Source organism: Talpa occidentalis, unplaced genomic scaffold (assembly GCF_014898055.3).
Source record: "Talpa occidentalis isolate TD23 unplaced genomic scaffold, MPIMG_talOcc4v2.1 talOcc4.8, whole genome shotgun sequence".
In the NCBI taxonomy this organism is placed as follows: Eukaryota; Metazoa; Chordata; class Mammalia; order Eulipotyphla; family Talpidae; genus Talpa; species Talpa occidentalis.
In genome coordinates this window covers 67,629,006-67,650,637 of record NW_023605194.1, presented here as the reverse complement: position 1 = coordinate 67,650,637, position 21,632 = coordinate 67,629,006, and the positions used below count along the sequence as shown (strand labels likewise).

The following is a 21,632-nucleotide window of genomic DNA, read 5'->3' as shown; positions in this document are numbered from 1 at the left end:
TAAGTACGGCGCCGCCGGCCCCGCCCGCAGGCTCCACCCCGCGCCCCGCCAGGCCCACTCCTCTACTCGGGAGCTCAGTACCTCGCGGCCTTAGCCGCCCCGCCCCCGGGAGGCCCCAACTGCCACACCGCGCCAGGAGCCTTGCCCTTTGCTAGGAAGGTCCATCCTGGCTCCGGAGCCACTCACCTCTCGGGAGCCGCCTCGTCTCCCTCCCCTCCCCCCCTTTCCCCTTCTCCCCTCCCCCCTCTTCCCCCTCCTCCCCCCTCTTCCCCCACTCTCCCTTCTCCCACCTTGCCCACCCCTCCCCAGCTCTGCCCTCCTCCCCAGACGCTCCAGCCCGGGACACAGTGGAGCTGTAGCAAGCCCCGCCGGCAGGCGGCCCTTCTGGCCCCTGCTCCTTAATGGGTGGCCACTGTCCTGAGCAAGACCTTGTCTCCTTGGCTGCCTACCCCCAGCTCCACCCTCCCTGTCTGAGTCCAGGCACCTCCAGGGACAGTTACTACCTGGTATGTGATTTCTCCAGGCATCCCAGGTCTTTACCTGGCTTGGGGGGTCAGAGTGATAAGGTTCGGGAGGGGAGGAGATGGGTAAGATACCATGCATGGTATAGTAGGAATCTGCACAATCGTGTTGTTTATGGCCTGTCAGTCCTGAGTGAATTTTCCAGCCCGAGGACTCATCTGGAGGAGGGCAGGGAGCCAGTGCTCATTGCAGACCAGCCTCAGCACCGCGGGACGAGCATGACGCCAGGTGTCCAGGAGGGTAGTAAGGAGCTCCGGGGCTGGACATCACAATCTCCTGGCAGCAGTGAAGGCCTGCTTACTGCTGAACTGTCTTTGTTCAACGCACTAAAAGGCAGCTGGAAATGAAATGTTAAGGCAGTTTCTTTAGGGTGTTAACCACCACCCCCCCAATCTTCCAGATTGCCAACTGTCTGATTAAAGCACACCTTAAAGAATCAATTCTTGTTTCTACTTTATTGGTATTCAATGATGACAAGTAGCCCGAACTCACATCTTCCCAATCTTCCAGCTATAGGAGCGGTTGTATACCTTCATACTGGGTACCTCTCAAGGTCCTTGACCCACAGGGACTCACAGCTGAGGCCAGGCCTGCAAAGAATTCAGGAAGGCCTGAAGCAGTCCTGCTTCTCCTCTCCTTTGAAGGAGTGTTTGGTAAGTCATCCACCCACTCTACGGGTCCTGCTGCACCATTGTGGGAAGGGGGCCTCAGTTCCACTCCGGTCATCCCATTCCCACAGACCACCCAACGGGTGAAGAGGACTGCCAGGCTCCCCTTGGAGTCCCTACAGCCACTGATGGAGGTTAAGGGTAGAAAACTTGGAACGGAGGCACCACAAGACCAGAAACCTGGCTCACAAGGCCAAAAGCCAGAAGTGGGGGTAGGAGTGATTAACATAGTCTTTAAATCAGCTATAGAAATGAAAACTCTTTAGGCGCCAGTTGTGCTATAGAAGGAATAGAAGGAATCACCAGTTGCAGGCCAGAGGTGGGAAATGGAAATAGAGGACCATTGTAAAGAATCACTGGTCCTAGCAAATCAACCTAGTCACACCCTAGGTGTAATTAGGTTAACAAAATTTAACAACTCCACAAAGGAGTGAACCTCTCTCAAAGAGAAGACTTTATCAGTGTAATTTTGGCAGTGGCGTGGGGTAGCACCTTTCTGCCCACCTGCGCTGTGCAGGTGCTCCTTGCCACCATCTTTCTCCCTCTTCAGGGCAGCAGCCCTCTTGCCCACCTGTGACCATGCCAGTGGTCTTCACTGAACTTCTCCCTTTGCAAAGCAACAAAGGCAGCTCTCCTTCCAAGGCTGCCAACCTGTGACCATGTAGCAAACCTGACACTTTCAGGGGCAGCTCTTTCTGCCCATTTGTGTCTATGCAAATGTCCTTTATTCTTCTCTCCCTTTTTTTCATAATAAACCTGTCCTAATGCCTCTGTCGAGTGGAGAAACTCACCTGAGAAACTCGCTGGTGCCCCATGCTGCTAAAAGGGGAGCTCTGGTGAAACTTATCCCAGAATTGACCCAAGGACCCCACTCTCCAAACCCAACACCTCCCAAACCAGACCATGGTTCCTCCCCCTCAGTCTCCCTTATAGGCTCCACTCTCAGTGCCACCCCTTGGAGTTGATAACAAAACCCCCTGCTTTGTCACCTCCCTCAGTGGGTTAAGGCAGGTTAACTCAAGCCTTCCTTTACTCCTAAAAGCCTTCCCACCATTAGCCTCAGATGCTTTTTGGCTCTGCAGCTCAGACCCAGATATCACTTCTTGGGACTGTATCATAATGGCCCCCACTCCCCATCATTCACCCATAAGTCCCTCCTGTAATTCCTCAGACATTTCTACCCCTCCCCTCTAGGTGCAAGGTCTGGCTGTGGGTGACAGCTATACTTCACCCCCTCCCACCTGGGCCACCTCATCTACCTCATTCACCTGGTTTGCAGCACATGCTCCATGCACATTGGGACTCTGGGTGCCCTAACCTCTTCCATTTTGTTGGCCTTTGTGTAGTCCTGTGCATTGCAGGATGTTTATTAATGTCCCTGGTCTCTACCCACCGCAGCCAGTAGCACCCTCCCCAGATTGTACTACGATCTCCTGTGGGACACCATTACCCTCATTTACATGGAGCAAGGAACTTACTGATACAGTCATGGTTTTTCTGACCCCTCTCCCTCCTGATGGAGTTGAAGAGAAACAGAGAGAAATGCAAAGAGCAGGTTAACTGAGGCCCAGAAGCAGCAACTCAGGGGTTCTAGTAGCCCAGAAACATAGCTCACCAAGAATAGGTAGAACTGGGCAGTTGGCATGGCCACAAGCTCCCTCCATTTTTCTTTCATAATAATCTTCCCATTGAAAGAGGGCTATGGGGGTGCTATAGCAGGTCAATAAGACAGTGGCCAGCTAGAGGACAGGTCACTGTCTGTGGGTTCTCACCAGTGCTCACAATTGCAAGATCCCTCAAGCTCAGGGAATAACAGTGGGGTTACTTAACAAATGAGGAAACAAAGACTTTCTAAGGTCACAGGTGGCTGTCCACAGTGTCCAGAAGTCCTACACAAATGGCCACTCATTAAAGATGGCACTATGCCACCAACAAGGATCTGAAACTCATGATTTGCTAGCAAGCAACAGGTCAGGATCCAACTCACTGCACCTGGAGATGCTCACAGCCAGGGCTGCTGAGAGGATGCCACAGGAGTCCACAGCAACAGCCTGAAGGTTGGGATGGACAATACCACATGTTGGACCAGGCAGCCATAGAGGCAGCAACACCAGGAGTCAGTGCTGGACGATCAGATACACCATGTTAGCAGCTCTCAAATGTGACCCAGCAATATTGGGCAACACTGGCCAGTAGTGCTGGTCACCCAATCACCAGAGGCATTGTTAGAAACACCAGCATAACAACTCTTTGTGAGTTGTTGGCCCACAACAACAGCTCTTTGAGACAGGAGGCCTGGGACCTTTGGTGATCTTTTCAGGGGGTGGCAATGGTAGGACCAGAGGCAGGTGCAGCCACCCAGTTACTGTGAAGCTCTTTGACTTCTCTTCAGAATTCAGCTCCTAGCTGCTTCTGTCTTCTTTCTTCTTCGGGAGCCAGGAATAGAGTTCCAAGCTGTCCTGCCTTATGTAATTTTTCAGGGTCCCCCACCCTAGTTGATATCTGCCTCACTGGACCATTTTTAATTCTAAGTGACCAATTGGACAACTTTAAGACCACACAGTCCATCTGGTGCTGAACAATTAAATAATGAGCTGATGAACACAATTGGTTCATTTTGCTCCAATCGCATTGGTTCATTGTGCAATCCAGGCACCAAAGCTGTTCCACAGCCTTCACATTGCAGGGTGGCCTGGGTGCTGCTTAGAGGCAGCACTCTGGGCAGCCAGCAGAAAACTCCCACTCAGGCTCTGCACTCAAAACCAAGCTGGTACCCAGAGGAGGGGCTGTCCACGGGCGGCAACTTCTGGCACCAATGGGGAAAATAATCACATTTTTTCAACAACTTCTACAGCTTAGGTGGCAACGGGAAAATGCCAGTCTTGTCCTGTAAAATCTGTAGGGCTCCAGTTTTTCCTCCTCTTCAGGGGCTCCCTGCTGCTATCTAGGCAAGGCTCACCACGGTTCATTTGCCCTGATGGCCAGACTCCTGCCCACACCCACCATAACTCTCTTATCTTTGCTGGCCACTCTTCTGGCCCTTCCTCTCAGCTCCAGACTATTTGCATGCTGCTCTTGGGAATGCACTTCTCCTCCTGCTCCCTGGTCACCCGTGTCATTTTCTCAGGGTCAACTTGGTAGGTATGAGGTTGGTCACAACTCCCTCTTCTTGCACTGGATACCTTGACTTCAGGGTCCCAACCACCTGCCCCACATTGCCTCCTCCATGTGTCTTTATGGAAGGAAGAAACATGTGTGGTATGGGAAGTTTGCCTCCGGCTCTAGGATAGTAACTGTGGGTTCAAGATTCATCTTCCAGGCCCTGCCCTGACCCTTGAATCACCCTGAACCCCACCCTTGTTCAGTACACTGGTTCCTGCTTTTCAAGCAGTCACTCCTTTGAGGCTATGTTCTCATCTCTGATCGGCACACCAAGGCCGGCCTGCATTGCCATCATCTCCGTGGAGTATCTGCCTTCCAGGATAGGACCTTGGTTCCCATCTTCAGCCCTTCCCAGGCACCCTCTGTCAGAAAAAACAGGTGCATATACATTGACATATGTCAGTGACGTGCTGCCTGCTGACACACAGGACTGAAGAAAGTGGGAAGAGACAGCTCTAGCCCTAACCTGCTCCAGGAGCTAGCACTGTGTTTGACCATGTCTCAGTAGGAATCAAGGAGCAGTACTCTAGCCTTCCTAGAAGTAAAATTTTATTTAGCATAAACCTCTGTGTTTCTAGAAGCATGAGGAGGTTGCATCATGAAATGATAATGTGGAAATCTGTGTTGCAGTAATCAACAGGAAGGAACAACTCTGGAGTTACTTAGATAATGACTTGAGCCAAAATGCCTACTTCCTTAAACCCCTTGCAGATTTATACACTTTCTTGGAATAGTTAAATTCCTTTCCCCTACCCTAGCACATACTCATTCCTATGAAACCTTGAAGACTCTTGGTTTGGGGTGATGAATTTGAGCTTAGGCTCCCATCACGTCAGGTGACTCCATTTTCTGGTTAATAAAGTGTTTCCCTGTTTCAAATGCTCAGTGTTGAGTGATTAGTCTAATTTGGCATTAGGCACATGAACTGACTTGACAATAATATGCTTAGCCCATTTTTAGGGTAATCCTGTTGATCTGCCACTATCTCTAGTGCACTCAGATCAGAGGCAGGGAAAGGGGTTGTCTTGGCACCACTACCTGTTTCAACTCTCACTGCACTGATAATGGAGAAGGCTAAGAACCATCTACATCACACACACAACAAAATGACTTTGTGCCTGGAATGCAAGTTCACTTATAGGCTGACAGTCCATGCACTTCTCCCCCCAACAAGCGCAACAAATACCAGATACCTCCGTCCCCTCCTCTGACACTGGAAATACCAGGCATACTATAAGCCAAACACATCTGACAAGTTCAAGGCAAAGCTCACAGACAACATGGCATTTTCCCGCAGTGGTCAGTGGTGGGCACCAGCCTGGTGTAATAAGGCAATCCAAGGGAAAGGGGAGGTTCCAGGTTCCCTGCTCCACCCAAGGAAGGGTAGAGCGAGCAGAGAGGGGAAGGTAGAGAAGACAGGGAGAAGGAAAGAAAGAGACCAGGAAGACCCAGAGGAGGCACATGGAGCAGAAACACATGTGAAAAAGCTATTCTTGCTACTCAAACTTGTACCAGGGGCTTGGGGGGACATGGAAGGATACACTTGAAAAAAACAGTGATGTGGGTGAGAGACTCCTGGGGAGGTTGACAATGGCAGCCTTTACCTTGACTTGTATTTTGATTTTGCTCCTTTCATCCCAGACTTACCTGGCCCTTTCTGCCCCTTCTCTGTGGTCCAGAAGGTACCTTAGATTTGTGGCAAGCTTTTGGGACAACCCTGTTTGGCTAGGAATTTGCCCATGAGGGGAGGGGTAACTTTGGGTATTTAATTGGAAACTACTTTAACTATATTCTTTCTCTTCTTTTTTTTTCTTTCTTTCTCTTCTCTTTATTGCACACTAATTGTATTTTTTTTTGCACTTAAATTTCTTTTTATTTACCATCTATTTATTTTTTTTATTTTGATTTTTTTTTTTAATCTTAAATTTTATTTTTATATTCCCCCATACAATTGCAAACGCCCCATTCTGACCCCAATCCTTCCCCTCCCGCCCCCCACCCCCCAAAAAGTGTCTCTGGTTCATAGTTTTTTGTTGATTTTGATTTTCACTTTCTTATATTCATTTTCCTGGTCCCTTATTTAAGTTTTCTAGATTCCTGCTATGAGTGAGACCATCCGGTATTTTTCTTTTTCTTTTTGGCTTATTTCGCTGAGCATGATCCCTTCCAGCGCCATCCATGTTGCTGCAAATTGCATGTGTTTATCTTTTTTGAATGCTGAGTAATATTCCATGGTATATATGTACCACATCTTCTTGATCCAGTCATCTATTTTTGGGCATTTGGGTTGTTTCCAAAGCTTAGCTATTGTAAACAGTGCTGCTATAAACATAGGGGTGCAGGTGCTCTTTGGAATTGATGTTTCTGTGTCCTTTGGGTAAATACCTAGGAGTGGAATTGCTGGATCATATGGAAGCTCTATGTTTAGTAGGTCCAGAAATCTCCACACAGCTCTCCATAGTGGTTGGACCAGTTTGCACTCCCACCAACAGTGCAGAAGAGTTCCTTTTTCTCCACATCCTCGCCAACATTTGTTGTTGCTAGTTTTTTTAATATGTGCCATTCTCACTGGTGTGAGATGGTATCTCATGGTAGTTTTGATTTGCATTTCCCTGATTGCAAGTGATGTTGAACATTTTTTCATATGTCTGTTGGCCATTTGCATTTCCTCTTCAGAGAAGTTTCTTTTTAGCTCTTCTGCCCATTTTTTGACTGGATTATTTTCTTTGTTGTTGCTGAGTCTCATCAGCTCTTTGCAGATTTTTGTGATCAGTCCTTTATCATTAGTGTTGGGTGCAAAAATGTTCTCCCAGTTGGTGGGGTTTCTCTTTGTTTTTGTTATTGTCTCTTTTGCTGTGCAGAAGCTCTTTAATTTGATGTAGTCCCAGCTGTTTATCTTTGCCTTCACTATCACTGCTTTGGGTGATGTGTCTGTAAAGATGTCTTTGATGTGCAAATCCCGTAGTGTTTCGCCTATATTTCCTTCTATGTATTTTATGGTTTCAGGTCTTATGTCTAGTTCTTTAATCCATTTTGAGTTGATTTTTGTGTATGGTGTGAGGTAGTGGTCAAGCTTCATTCTTTTGCATGTAGCAACCCAGTTTTCCCAGCACCATTTATTGAACAAACTTTCTTTGCTCCAATGCATAGTCTTTGCTCCTTTGTCAAAGATTAGTTGACCATAAATCTGTGGGTTTATTTCTGGATTTTCTATTCGATTCCATTGGTCTGTATGTCTGTTCTTGTTCCAATACCATGCAGTTTTGATGATTATGGCTTTGTAGTAGAGTTTGAAGTCTGGGAGTTTGATGCCTCCATTTCCTTCTTTTTTTTTCAGTAGAGCTTTGGCTATTCGGGGTTTTTGGTGATTCCATATGAATTTCATCAATAATTGTTCTATTTCTTTGAAGAATGCCATTGAGATTTTGATTGGAATAGCATTGAATCTGTATATCGCTTTTGGTAGGATGGCCATTTTAATAATGTTTATTCTTCCAATCCATGAGCAGGGGATGTCTTTCCATTTCTTTGTGTCTTCTTCTATTTCTTTTAACAGTGTTTTATAGTTTTCTTTGTATAGGTCCTTTACCTCTTTTGTTAGATTTATTCCCAAATATTTGATTTTTTTTGTTTCAATAATAAAAGGGGTGTTTTTTTGATTTCTTCTTCTTCAGATTTATTGTTTGTGTATAGGAAGGCTACTGACTTTTGCGTGTTGATTTTGTATCCTGCCACTTTACTGAACTGACTGATGAGTTGAATTAGTTTTTCTGTGGAGATTTTGGGGTTCTCTATGTATATTATCATATCATCTGCAAAGAGTGATAGTTTGACTTCTTCTTTTCCTATTTGGATTCCTTGGATGTCTTTCTCTTGTCTTATTGCTCTGGCTAGGACTTCCAGTATTATATTGAAAAGCAGTGGTGAGAGTGGACATCCTTGTCTTGTTCCAGATCTTAATGGAATTGCTTTCAGCTTTTCACCATTGAGAATGATACTGGCTGTTGGCTTGTCATAGATGGCCTTTATGATGTTGAGGTATGTTCCTTGTATCCCAAGAATTTCAAGGGCTTTTATCATGAATGGGTGTTGCACTTTGTCGAAAGCTTTCTCAGCATCTATTGATATTATCATATGGTTTTTATATTTCTTTTTGTTGATGTGTTGGATAACGTTGATTGATTTTCGGATGTTAAACCATCCTTGTGCCCCTGGAATGAATCCCACTTGGTCGTGGTGAATTATCTTATGGATACATTGTTGGATTCTGATAGCTAAAATTTTATTGAGGATTTTTGCATCAGTGTTCATTAGGGAGATTGGCCTATAGTTTTCCTTTTTTGTGTTGTCCTTATTCGGTTTTGGTATTAGTGTAATATTGGCTTCATAGAACGTGTTTGGTATTGTCCCTTCCTTCTCAATTTTTTGGAAGAGTTTGTGAAGGATAGGCACTAATTCGTCTCTGAATGTTTGGTAGAATTCATTTGTAAATCCATCAGGTCCTGGGCTTTTGTTTTTGGGGAGGTTTTTGATTACCATTTCAATTTCGCTGCTTGTAATTGGTCTGTTTAGGTGTTCTATTTCTTCTTTATCTAGCTTTGGGTGATTGTAGAGTTGTAGGAATTTGTCCATCTCCTCTAGATTGTTGAACTTGTTTCCATATAACTGTTCATAGTAGTTACTGATTATTCTTTTGATTTCTGCTGTGTCCGTTGTGATTTCTCCTCTTTCATTTATGATCCTGTGTATTTGTGCTTTCTCCCTTTTTTCCTTTGTGAGCCTGGCTAGGGGTTTGTCTATTTTATTTATTTTTTCAAAGAACCAGCTCTTGGTTTCATTGATCTTTTGGATTGTTTTTTTAGTTTCAATTTCATTTATTTCTGCTTTGGTTTTTATTATTTCTTTTCTTCTACTGCATTTGGGGTTTTTTTGTTGTTCTTTTTCTAGATCTTTGAGCTTCGAGATTAGGTTGTTTCTTTGAGTTCTTTCTTGTTTTTTGATGTGAGCTTCTATTGCTATATATTTTCCTCTTATTACTGCTTTTGCTGCATCCCATACATTTAGAATATTGGTGTCCTCCTTGTCATTCAATTCAAAGAATTTTTTAATTTCTTCTTTGATCTCCTCATTAGTCCAGTGGTCTTCCAGTAGTGTGGCTTTTAATCTCCATGAGGTAGGATAGTTCCTTGCCTTCTTTTTATGATTTATTTCTAGTTTGATGCCTTCGTGGTCAGAAAAGATGGTTGGTATGATTTCAATCTTGGTGTATCTGTTGATGTTTGTCTTGTGCCCCAGTATGTGATTGATCCTGGAGAATGATCCGTGTGCGCTTAAGAAAAATGTGTACTCCGTTTTTTTTGGGTTTAGTGTTCTATAGATGTCTGTTAAGCCCAAATGCTCTAGGTCCTTATTTAGAGCTTTAGTTTCTTTACTTATTTTTTGTCTTGTTGATCTATCCATTGTTGATAGTGGTGTGTTGAAGTCTCCCACTATGTATGTGTTTTCTCTGATGTCTGTTTTCAGAGAGGACAACAGTTGTCTGATATATTTTGGTGCTCTTTCGTTTGGTGAGTATATGTTAATGAGTGTTATTTCTTCTTGAAGTATTGTCCCCTTAATCATAATGTAGTGACCATTGGGGTCTCTTTTTATTTTTTTGAGTTTGAAGTCTGTTTTATCTGATATAAGTATAGCTGTTCCTGCTTTCTTTTTTGGCCCATTTGCTTGTAGGATTGTTTTCCATCCTTTGACTTTGAGCCTATTTTTATCTTTTGTAGCTAAATGTGTTTCCTGGAGACAGCAAAAGGTTGGGTTTTGTTTCTTAATCCAGGCTGCAACTCTGTGTCTTTTTATTGAAGAGTTTAGTCCATTTACATTTAGAGTTAATATTGATATGTTAGCATCTGTATTTGCCATTATGTTTGTCTTTCCTTTGATTTTATTTATTCTTTTAATAACTTTTTTTTTTTGGTCTTCTTTCATTGTTATTCGTCCCTCTGAGGTTCTGGCTTTAGGATTCCTTGTAGTATTTTTTGGAGTGGGGGTTTATTCGTAATGAAATTCCGGAGTTTCTCTTTGTCTGGGAAGGTCCATAGTCTTTCTTCATGGAGGAAAGAGAGCTTTGCGGGATAGAGTATTCTTGGTTGGCATCTGTTTTCTTGGAGTCTGTTGACTATGTCCCTCCACTCTCTCCTTGCCCGTAGTGTTTCTTCAGAGAAGTCTGATGTCAGCCTGATTGGTTTTCCTTTGAATGTTATCTGTTTCTTCCCTCTTGTCAGCTTCATTATTTTTTCCTTGTCCTGGATTCTTGGGAGCTTTACTATTATGTGTCTTGCTGTGTTTTTCCTTTCGTCGTGGAAGTTTGGTGTTCTTCTTGCTTCTTGTATATCAATTTTCAGCTCCTTCTTCGCATTTGGGAAGTTCTCTTCAATTATCTCCTGGAATATTTTCTCTGTTCCTACATCTCTCTCCTCTCCTTCTGGAATTCCTATAACTCTTATATTTCCTTTCCTCATGGAGTCAGATAGTTCTCGAAGTCTTTCTTCATTCTTTTTCCTTCGTACTTCTCTTTCCTTTTCTGTTTTGGTTCTTTTTATTTCTGTGTCTTCAAGAGAACTTATTCGTTCTTCCATTTCATCTATTCTGCTTTCCTTGCTTTTCCCGGAGTTCTTTAGTTCCTCCATTAATTCTTTGATCTCCTGCATTTCTTTTACTTCCCTCTTTAGGGACTCAATTTCATTCTTCTGACCATTGTTTTCCCTCTTTAGGGACTCAATTTCCTTCTTCTGATCTATCACTTTTTTAATCATGGCAATTTTAAATTCTCTTTCTGGAAGGCTCAGAAGTTCTTCCAAGTTGCTGTCGTTGCAATCTGGGGAGTGGTTTTCTTTTTGTGGTGTGCTTCTTTCCTGAGGAGTTGTTAGGTTGCGTGTGGTTCTTCTACTCCCTACTGTCTGTTTTCTAATTTGTCGTATGCGTTGGGACACTGTGATGCTCGGACTGACTGGCATCTTGGGTGAACTTCTCCGCTCCCCTCTGGCTCTTCCAGGAGCCATCTCTGCCTTCTGGGGAGCTTTCTGCTGGTTTTAGGCAGTTTTTACTGAAGAAATGTCCCTGTTCTCAAATGGCGAAGCGGGATGCAGTCCCTGCGCCTCCGGTTTCAGGCACACTCTTCTGCGCCCCCGGTCTGCCCCGGACGTGGGTGCCTGCTCCCTCTGTGGGCTCAGACTGCTGGTCGGAAGGGGCCTGGCGTGGAATAACTTCCCGGCTGGCCACTGCAGAAGCCTTCTGCCCTTTTCAAGCAGTCTTTAGAAATTTCCTGTTCTATGGGGTGTTAGTGACTTTTTTTTTCCTGGTCACTAGGTGGCGCCAGAGATCTCTCCTATTGTTCTTGGGGGGCTGTTTTTCGTCCCCCCCACCCCGTGGGACAGGGAACAGAGCGGGAATGGTAGGGTACACCTCAACAGCTTTGGGGTGCTGTGTCTGCCTTGTGCCCCACCGTCGTGGAGAACCCACGCCCCGAATTTTCGTGCCCTGGGTCTCAGTTCAAAGCCCTCAGTTCCAGGACGCGGGCTGTAGCCCAGTTCAGTGGCGCAGGAATGGCGCCTTTTGCACTGCTCCCGTGCCCGGGTGCCTGGTTCCTGCTCACTCAGGGAGGGACCTTCACCTCAGTGAGGACCTCCGCGCGTCTCCCCGCAAGCCTAGGTCGCAGGCGCGGGGACCTGGGCAGCCGCGATCCAGGTCTGCACTTGCTTTTCAAGCACCCCGAGCGCGCCGCGTTTCCGCGCCAGCTTACCGGCAGCCCGGGCTGTGTGCGCGTCTCCCGGGGTCTTTGTTCTTCTCTAATGGCGCCCGGAGCCGTTCGCTCACCGCCGCGGCGAATCCTGCAGGGTTCGCCTCAGCTCCCGTTCACGGGGTGTGGTGGCTGCAATAGTTCCTTTCCACTCACGGTCCCGCTTGCTGCGTCGTTTGTTCTTGTTGGTTGTTTTGGTTTGTTGTTTTTCTCCCTCTCTGCAGGTCGGAGAGTGCCGCCTCTGTGGGCGGGGGAGGGGAGCAGGGTTCTGCGCTTCCCTCCCTTCTGGTCCTCTTTTATGGCCACTTTCTTCTTCGGGCAGTTTGCTGGAGTCACCCGTTTATCTTCCGTGTCCCAGTTCTCACTGGGACCTGCCGCTTTTCCTCCCTATTAACTTTTTTTAATGGGAGATCTTACTCGCAGCGTCTCCTCGCCGCCATGTTGCTCCCCACACTAATTGTATTAAAGCTATTTCTTGTTGTAGGTCTAACACATTGGAGTATGTTTTGTCTTGATGTAGCATATGGCAGAACCCATTCAGAGTATGCATGGGTTTCAGGGTACCCCTACCCTGCCCTGTAAGTGGTACTAGCACCCCAGCCACCTGGGACAGTCCCACAGTACACTCAAACTTGCCTCATATGGATGGGAGGGGAGTACTTGGTTCCTCACCTCTCATAATAAAGCACCACTCTGTAACCTGTGACTTAAAAGCAAAGGGGTCAAAGGTGACATTAGTGCAGATAGTAGAATAGGAAACTCCAGGAATCCATACGTCCACCAAACAGCAATTGAACTAACAAGAACTATCCTAAGCAACTATATCAGAACTCTGGAAGAAGGCCACTTAGAGCTTCATGGAACAGTTTGATGATAGAGGCTGGTTAATTTCTATTTTAGTCAATTTCCACCTTTAGCAGAGCAAGTGCCATTCCCCAACCCAGGGCAAGCAGCTACTGGGGACATTGGCAAGTGATCAAGGCTCATAGCATCACTTTTCACAAGAGTCAAAAGATGGAAGCAACCCAGTTGCCCATCAACAGATGAGTGGAGAAGCAAATTGTGGTGTACTCACATAGTGGAATATTATTTGACCATAAATAAGTGTAACAGAGGCATCTCCATAAAAGGGGGAGGTATCATGTTCTCTGCCCTCATTTACACTCAGTCACCTTGAAATGAACTAGTTATAGGATTCTATTGATATGAGGTGTGCTGAATAGGCAAATCTATAAAGACAGAAAGTAGATTAGTAGTTTTGTTACAGGGCCTTGACCCCATAGAGTGGGTCCTTTGGCCTCTAGGAAAAGAATCCACCAGAGAGTGCTAGTTGTACTTGAACTGGGCAAGGCTTTTTTAGAGACTCATGGATGAGGGAGCCAGTATAAGAAAGGAAAATATAGCCTGGCTCCCCAGGCTTCCCAGGAGTTAGGAAGAGATATTTAAAGGGTCAATCCACGAGGTAAGGAGGAGAGGAGCAGCATCATAGCTTGTTTTGGACTGGGCTACACATTAGAATGTACAAATGAGTTATATACCAACTGGGCATGTGGGCTCTCCACCCATTCTCTCTAAGAAATTGTGATATAAACATTAGTCAAGATCTATTGCTTTGTGTAGCATGGTGTCTCATAGTGGGTCAAACTATCTGGATAGGCTCACCAGTCCATGTGAAATAGTGCTAAAAGAATACTTAAAACAGGGTCCAAGGACAGAGCACAAGGTTCAAGGACAAATCACTGTCAGTGGGTTCTCATCCACGCACACAATTGCAAGACCACTAAGGCTTAGGGTTCCAATAGCAACAGGGTTTATTTAATAAGCAGGAGATTAGGGGAAAGGAAAGAGTTTTTAAAGCCACAAGTGGCAGGCTGTCTTACCCCAGATAGTGTTCACAGTGTCCAGAAATCCCAAACAAAGGCCATTTGTGGAAGATGAGGTGACTGCAGCAGCCCACAACAGCAGCCTGAAGGCTGGGCCAAATGCACAACCAGATAGCCATGGACTCAACTGCACCAGGAGGTGGTGCCAGAGAACCAGAGGCTGTGTTCACCTCTCTGAGACTCTGGGCTGAGCCTGATGGTGCTCCTTGCTGGTGATGTCAGAGGCAAATTAGCTGAACCTCTGTGCAGGTTTACGGAGGTCTGCAGGTCTATGGAAGTCTATAGAGGGCTGGTGAATCCCATTAAAGCCATCTGCTGAGGGCCTCCCCTGGTGGCGCAGTGGTTGAGCGCTGGGTTCCGAGGCTGCCCACAACCTCTGCAGCGCCAGTTCGATCCCCGGCCACTGGTGAGGGTCCCACAAAAAAAAAAAAAAAAAAGCCATCTGTTGAATCCTTCTTTGGAGGCCAGGAGCAGAATTCTTCTTCAAAGGTCTTTGAAGACAGGGAGCAGAATGAATCAAGTTGGCTCTTGCTGTGCCTTATATTTTTTCAGGGTCTCCTACCCTTCAAACAGACCTGATCAGACTGTTTTCAATCATAAGCATCTGACTGGATCATTTACTACCAATCAGCTCATTTTCCATTTTTTATCTGAGTAACCAACTAATGAACTGAACTTGAATCTAATTGGTCCATTTAGCTCACACCTGATTGGTCCATTTAGAATACTAATGCCAGATATAAAAGGCAGGAACGGCCAAACCAACCTGCACTCAGGTCAGAACAGGGTCATGGGCCTGTGTGTCCTGGAGAGCCATGGCCAAAACAAGGAGCTGGCCTTGCTGGGAGTGGGGAGGAACAACTGCTTATGGTGGGCTGAGGCATACCAGCCATCTTGCCCCGCATCCGTCATCTGGTTACTCATGATTTAGTTCACCTGTTCTAACAGACCTGAGGCAACTCATCCTACCGGCTTGCAGTTTCTTTTTTTTTTTTTAAGTTTTATTTATTTATGCATACAAGAACTGGGGTACAGGCCAGAGGTGTGGGGGTGAGAGGATTCACCAGAGATGAAGTGGGGAACAGAACAAGCAGACTGACTGAAATACACTGCTGAGGGGAGCAGCAGGCAAGACAGGAGAGGTCTGCTGTGCCATGTGGGTAGCTCCCTGGCCGGGGATCGAACTCATTCTTCAGTGGCTGCTGATAGATTCGTAGTGCTGCATCTTATCCCTCTGTACCACCAGCGAGGCCCCAGCTCGCAATTTCTTTTACCTAGGCTGTCTCATGAAGATGGGGGAGTGATTGCTAATAGGTATGGAGTTTGGGTATGCAAACGCCTGAAAATAGAGTGGTGATGTTTGCTCAACATTTTTATTATATTAGGAACAATTCAACCTGTTGGCCCAAATAAATTGAGACAAGCAAAATTAAGTGAGTTTATTAAAGAATCCAAATGATTCTAATCCGGGAAGCTGACCTGATCGGACTGCATTCTGATTTATTCCATTTTGCCACTTTCTCTGTGAGAAATGTTTTTTCTATGAAATGTTCACTTTCTCCATGTGCAATGTTTCAACAAACACAAGTTTGAATATAATTTTTGTAGGTATAAACAGTTGAGTTATTGACATTAAAAATGTAAAGATATATTGATGTTATTTATACACAGAGAAAAGCAAATGCTGCAGTTAATCATTTCCCTGATTTCTAAAGGATGCACAGTGGAGCAAGCCAAAATATGGCTTCTTGGTTAAAAGTCTATTTTACCCTCAGGCAGCAGATTCCTGAGTAAGTCTACAGAGTGGATGTCTTTTGCTCTCTTGCTTGCTAGATCGGGAAGGGGGTGTCCCAGAAAGTTTTACAGTGTATTCACATACTTGAGTTGTATGGTATGTGAACTGTGTCTAAATGCACCTATTATGTTACAAACAGCAAGTCTCAGTTACAGCACTTGCCAAATGAACATGAATAAAACAACCAAGCTTCACAGACAGCTGCTGGCACATTTGGAAGGATGGGCCCTAGGACCAAAGATCCAAGTGGAAGTTTGTGCATGGGGTGGAGGGGTGAGGGAGGGAGAGTGGGTCTTCCCCGCTAAGGACCATCTGCTGGGTGGGGATGTACAGAGGGTTGGGGAGGGCAAGATGCCTCATCTGAGATGGCCTGATCTCAGTAGACTAGGGTGTATAGTCATGGCCCCTCCACATCAGGCCAGTCAGCAGGGCCAGGGGACAGATCTTAGTGGACTCTTACTAAATCCCCTTTTGCTACAGTCACATGACACCACTCTTCCCAGACAGCTCTCCCTCAGAATTACTCCCATGTCCCATATCCATAACTATGGATATAGTATGGATATATCTCATGAAATACTCATAACTATGGATATATCTCATGAAATACTTGTTTTTACTTCATCCATGAGCATAACATTGGAACTCTGTCAAAGTTACTATTTTACCTAAATTGTGGCTTCCTGGATCAAAATTCATTCCGATTTATTACATTTTGCCACTTTCCCTGTGCCTATTTTTACTGATATATTTTCTCCTCACACAGAAAAGCTAGTCACGTTTTTTGAATTTGGGGCTTTTCTTCCATTATTGGCCTGCACCTAACAGGGGCATGAACCCCACTTTCACCATACATCACCAGCAGGTTACCCCATTATTTGCTCCATGCTAGCATCCACAGCTTCTGCTAGAGCACTCTTTAGTTATATAATTTTATTCACTATTTTCAGATCCAGTATAATACACCTGTGTTGTGACACTCAGATTGGCTGCTATATCCCAGAGCACAGTGCCATGTTTATGTAAATGCAGTCCTGCCTGATACTCAGGCTGCTTTATGTGGTCACTGACAGTGGAGGGGTGTGTTTAACTCCTCCCTTCCCTCAGGTTCTTTCCTGGTAAAATCATTGTGTACTCTACATACTGACAAGTATGGCAATCCAACCTTCCCCTACCTGAGCTACCATTACTGCCCCATTTTGTGCAGGGGAAACTGAGGCTCAGATAGGATGAGCAATTTGCTCATGGGCCCACAGTAGAGTTTGAAGCCAGGGTAGCTGTCCCCAGAAACTTCTACCTTTTTCAACTGTCAAGTGGTGCTACAGAGCCTGCCACCCCCTGAGGATGCAGGTGTCTGGCACCAGACAAGCCATGACCAGCAGTGTGGATGGGGCTGTAGGTCAGGGAGGCAGGAATGTGGGAGAACAACCTGGGCACAGGCCTTGAAAGGGGCCAAGCCAGAGGTGAGCCTCAGCCTGGGCAATGGAAGGGCAGGAATGACAATGGAGCTGAGGCTGAAATTCTGCATGTGAAGAAGGCAGCAGGTCCAGGGCTCCCGACACCTCTCACAGGACTAAGCAGACAACTGCTGCATAAAGAGCAGAATAACCCAATAATAAGAGCAATGGATCCCAGTCTCATGATGTCCAGAGTACAAACCTGTGTCTAGGACGGCAGAGGGAAGTACAGGCTTTCAGTCAAAGAGTTTGGGACTTCCGTGAAGAAGTAAGAATGATAATACCTGCCATCAGAATCATCACCTAGATTCAGTGGGCACCAAAGTTGCCCTGGCACAAGTCCTAGTATAGCCAGAGCTGAAGCCAAAGGCTGTTATAGGTGATGGCCCCAGGAGGGAGGAGCAGGTAAGGATGAATAGCCCCAGGCAAAATATCTGATAGGAAATATAAAGGACTGCAAAAGCAGCCCCCTAGTTTCAGTGTTTTCAGAATTTCAGCATTTGGGGGTCTTCAGCAATTTGAGGGTCAGCCATTCCTACCTCCACCATGCAGATCTTCCAGAAGGCTGTAGCAGGTCTCTGGAGGACTTGGAGAGGCTTCCAGCAGCCAACCTCACAGAATAAATGTTCGGAGGCTTTGCAGGTAGCCGAGAGACTGAAACTGTTCCTGGTTTGGTTGCCATTACAGCCTGGCAGGGAAAGTGAAGACCCAGAGCCGGGCACCTCACTGAGCTGCGTGAGTGTGCCCGTTTGTCAGGTCATTCGGCTGCTGCAGCTGCTGTTTTGAGTGTCGCGTGTCTGGTGCTGTGCAGGGGCACCTCAGCAGCTCCATGAATATTTCCTGTTGTGTCTTCTGCTGTGTTCATGAGTTGGATCTGTCCATTGTCAGGCTGCCACGTTCTCCAGGCCCTCAGTGGCAGGAAGATGCCATCATGGGAGTCTTCATGTTTAGGACTTTAAACACTGGACTGCTTCAGGTGAGGTAAACAGCCATTTGTGGCCTTGGCGACTCTTTGCTTTCCCTTTTTTGTTAAATAAATCCCATTCTTATTCCTTGAACCTCAGTGGCCTTGCAACTGTGAGCGTGGATGGAGAACTCAGACAGTGACTGGGAAACTATTTGGACAGTGTCCTTGGCCAATTTTAGTTCCCTTTATTGCCTGGTATCACTAGCACCCAGCAAAGCACCAGAGCCATGCAAGGAGCACCTGGGAAGTGCAGGGAAGCTAAGGAGGCCGGTTCCTGCAGGGGGACTGAACCACAGAGGGAGGCAGAGCTGCAATGGGAACAGGTTACAGGTAGGGGCAAGGGTCCCTCGTGGAAGAGGATACCCTGCTGGCATTAGTCCTGGGTACACAAACATGGCAGTGCCACCCCGCCCACATACACAGTGGCCCCCACAGCCTTCCTGTGTTGTGGTTGATTGAAGGGATAGGAGAAGCAGTGGATGACCACCAGGGCCCTGTCTGGAAGGCCAATGGACCCTGAGCAGAGTCACTGAGCAAGGCCCTCCAGGGACACTGGCGCTTCCCTACAGACCTCCCTGGGGTCAGCCACCCCCGCCCCAACACATACACGCAATGCCTATGGATCTGGGTAGGATGTCAGATACATGCCATATGTATCCTGTGAGTTGACCAAGAGCTTGGTGACTGGGTCAGCAGCCCAGAATGTCCTGGCCCAGCCATTGCCTCTCTATTCCAACTCAGTGGAAGTGATACCAACCCCAGTGGAGACCTTCCTAGGAAGCAAGGTGGGGGCACCCCACACAGCAACTCCAGGAAACATGGGATGTGGCAATGCCTGCAACAGACTGCTTGGTGGTCTCTGCATGTGCCCCAGACCCAGCAGAGACTCCTGGGACAGCAACAGTTTGTTACTTTACATACAAAGATATACTTTCAATCTTTTTATCCTAAAAACATGTGTGATGTCTGTGATAAAATAAATAAATAAATGTTTAAATAACAGCCATAGAGACAAAAAGCAAAACAGTGACTTCTAGTTGAAGTCTGGATACTCATGAGGGATTGGCCCAAGTAGGTGGTTTAGGACATAGGTGAAAATAGCTTCATCCAACCAGATGTCATGCACAAGTAGGACCAACACAGCTCCCCAACTGTCCCCTGAGGGACAGGTCCCCTATCCCAATGATCCCAGAGTCCAGCCTGACTGTGTGTGCCAAGCCAGTCACCAGCAAGGGCCTTGGATCCGTGCACCTCCTGGGCACCTGTATAGGACTGAGGTGCTTCCCAGCAGAGGTGATAGCTGAACTGAGACAAAAAGGACCCTGGGTTGGTGAGGGAGAGCTTGAGGACTCAGGGGTCATAATGAGACTTGACATGAAATGGGGAGGCTGGCACCCCTATTCTATCAGCTGTACACAACCCCAGCCTGCCAATGTCCCCTCCCCCAGTCAGCATCATGTTTCTGGAGCAAATCTTCTGTTTCTGACTAGTCGCTCTTTGCCACAAGTGCCCTCATGTCCCCTCAACTTCCTCTGGCAGTTCAGGGATGGACCTGGCCCCTCGAGCTCCTATAAGTCCCAGATCTCAAATTAGAGGTACCAAATTACCAAGCCTCACCTGGGGCCTGGGGGAAGGTCAGGAAATCCCTGTCCTGCCTCATCCCCCAGCGGGTACATCAGAACTTCAGGAAGCAGTGCCTGCTACCAGGGTCACCAAGATGGATTCCTTAGATAGGGACAGGGTCCAAGGGAGTGGTGCATATCACCACTGAAGGCTCAGGTCCTTCCTGCTGCCCCAGAGCCTTCAGGTCCTCAAGTTTCCCACACTGGCTTCTCTGGGTCTCATGGTAGGCATTTCAACCCCAGGCCTATAAGAGGGTCACTCACGGCAGGGGCAGAGCAAGCCTGGCATGATATGGGTAGGGCAGGGTCCTGACAAGGAAGGCTTGGCCTATCCTTAAATGTCAACATAGGGGCTGACAGGTTCAAACCCTGTGAGGTGTCCACATGGTGGTAAGACGAGCATTTCCTTGGGGGTCAGCCACATGGACACATGGATGCAGGGAAAACTGTGGAAAGAAATGGAGAATGGGTCAGGAATGCAGGATCTAAGCAAGGCAGGAGGTCAACGAGTCAACCTTGACTCGTTTTTTGTTTTTGTTTTTTAAAGATTTAATTATTTATGCATACAACAGCTGGGGTACAAGCCAGAGATGGGGGGGGGTGAGAGGATTCACCAGAGACAGAGTGGGGAACAGAACAGGCAGACTGACTGAAATACACTGCTGAGGGAAGCAGCGGGCAAGACAGGAGAGGTCTGCTGCACCATGTGGGTTTCTCTCTGGCTGGCCAGGAATTGAACTCGTGCTGCAGAGACTGTGACTTGCTTCATAGTGTGGTGCTTAAGCCCTTGCGCCACCGAGGAGGCCCAGGTTGACTCATTTTTTAAGATAATGTTTTTGTACAAAATTGTTCTTTTATAAAGAATGTACATTTTTTACAAAAGTATTAACTCCAGGCATTATTATTACCCTAATGTGGAATCATCAGCACCAGCAGAAGACAAGGATTCCCCCAGGCAGGGCGTGCTGTCTATCAGCCCAGGACTTATTGGAGATTATCTGGTCCAGCCTGGCTGACGCTGGCCAGGAGCATCTTTGATTGCTGTTCAAGGCCTTCAGCTCCTCTCTGGATCAGAGTCTGTGCACAGTCAGCAGTTCTGTTTCAGGCAGAGGGGCCAGTAGCTGGCCACCTCCACAGGGGCTGTCCAGAGCCCTGGCACCAAGCACCCTAGGCACTTCTTGCCTGGCCATCCCTTCTGAAGATTCCAATGATGGAAGAACCCAGAAGCGCAGGTAGGCTGACACCTGGTCCCTGTCCCCAACACCAACCTGTGCATGTTCAGTTAATCCCTCAGCCCAACATTGATTTTCCTTCCTGGCTGCGGCCAGGCTTTGATGCTAGAACTCACTGTACCTGCAGGTGCTGCGTGATGCTGACCTTGGCCTTGGCCTCCCCAACCCCAGTAGAATACACAGCTGACGTCCTCTTGGAAGTTTCGTGCACCAAGGTACAAACGACCTGACCCCCTGCCTCCTGGCCTCCTAGGTGTCCACAGATATTTCCACAAGGGGATTGAGGAAGTCATATGCTAGAGCTATTTCAAAAGCACAGCATGACTGTCTTCCCCTCCTCCAGTAAAGGTTTAAACACACATGGGGTGGGGCAATAGGTGGGTAGGGGACAAGGGAGAAGAGATCTGTGTTCCTTGCCACCCAGAGGCTGACAGCTAATGGGGCTAAAGGAGAAGCAGGAGGACACGGAATTGGGAGGGTCCTGTGCCCTCTCTGGGGACTGAGGCTGGGGAGGGAGGAAACATTCCAGGCA

The 21,632-nt window shown here is 46.8% G+C and overlaps 1 long non-coding RNA gene across 2 annotated transcripts in view; it reads left to right on the top strand.

Moving 5' to 3' along the window:
* Window positions 1-243: 243 nt before the first annotated feature.
* The window catches only part of LOC119234307 (uncharacterized), a 28,402-nt gene continuing 7,013 nt past the window's right edge, over window positions 244-21,632 (top strand). Inside the window, exons 1-5 of one of the 2 annotated variants that reach the window (XR_005122582.2) lie at window positions 244-506; window positions 1,033-1,175; window positions 18,168-18,255; window positions 20,796-21,100; window positions 21,228-21,315. This is a non-coding gene — a long non-coding RNA (uncharacterized LOC119234307). The remainder of the gene's footprint in view (window positions 507-1,032; window positions 1,176-18,167; window positions 18,256-20,795; window positions 21,101-21,227; window positions 21,316-21,632) is intronic. The other variant, XR_008549998.1, reaches the window with a different exon arrangement.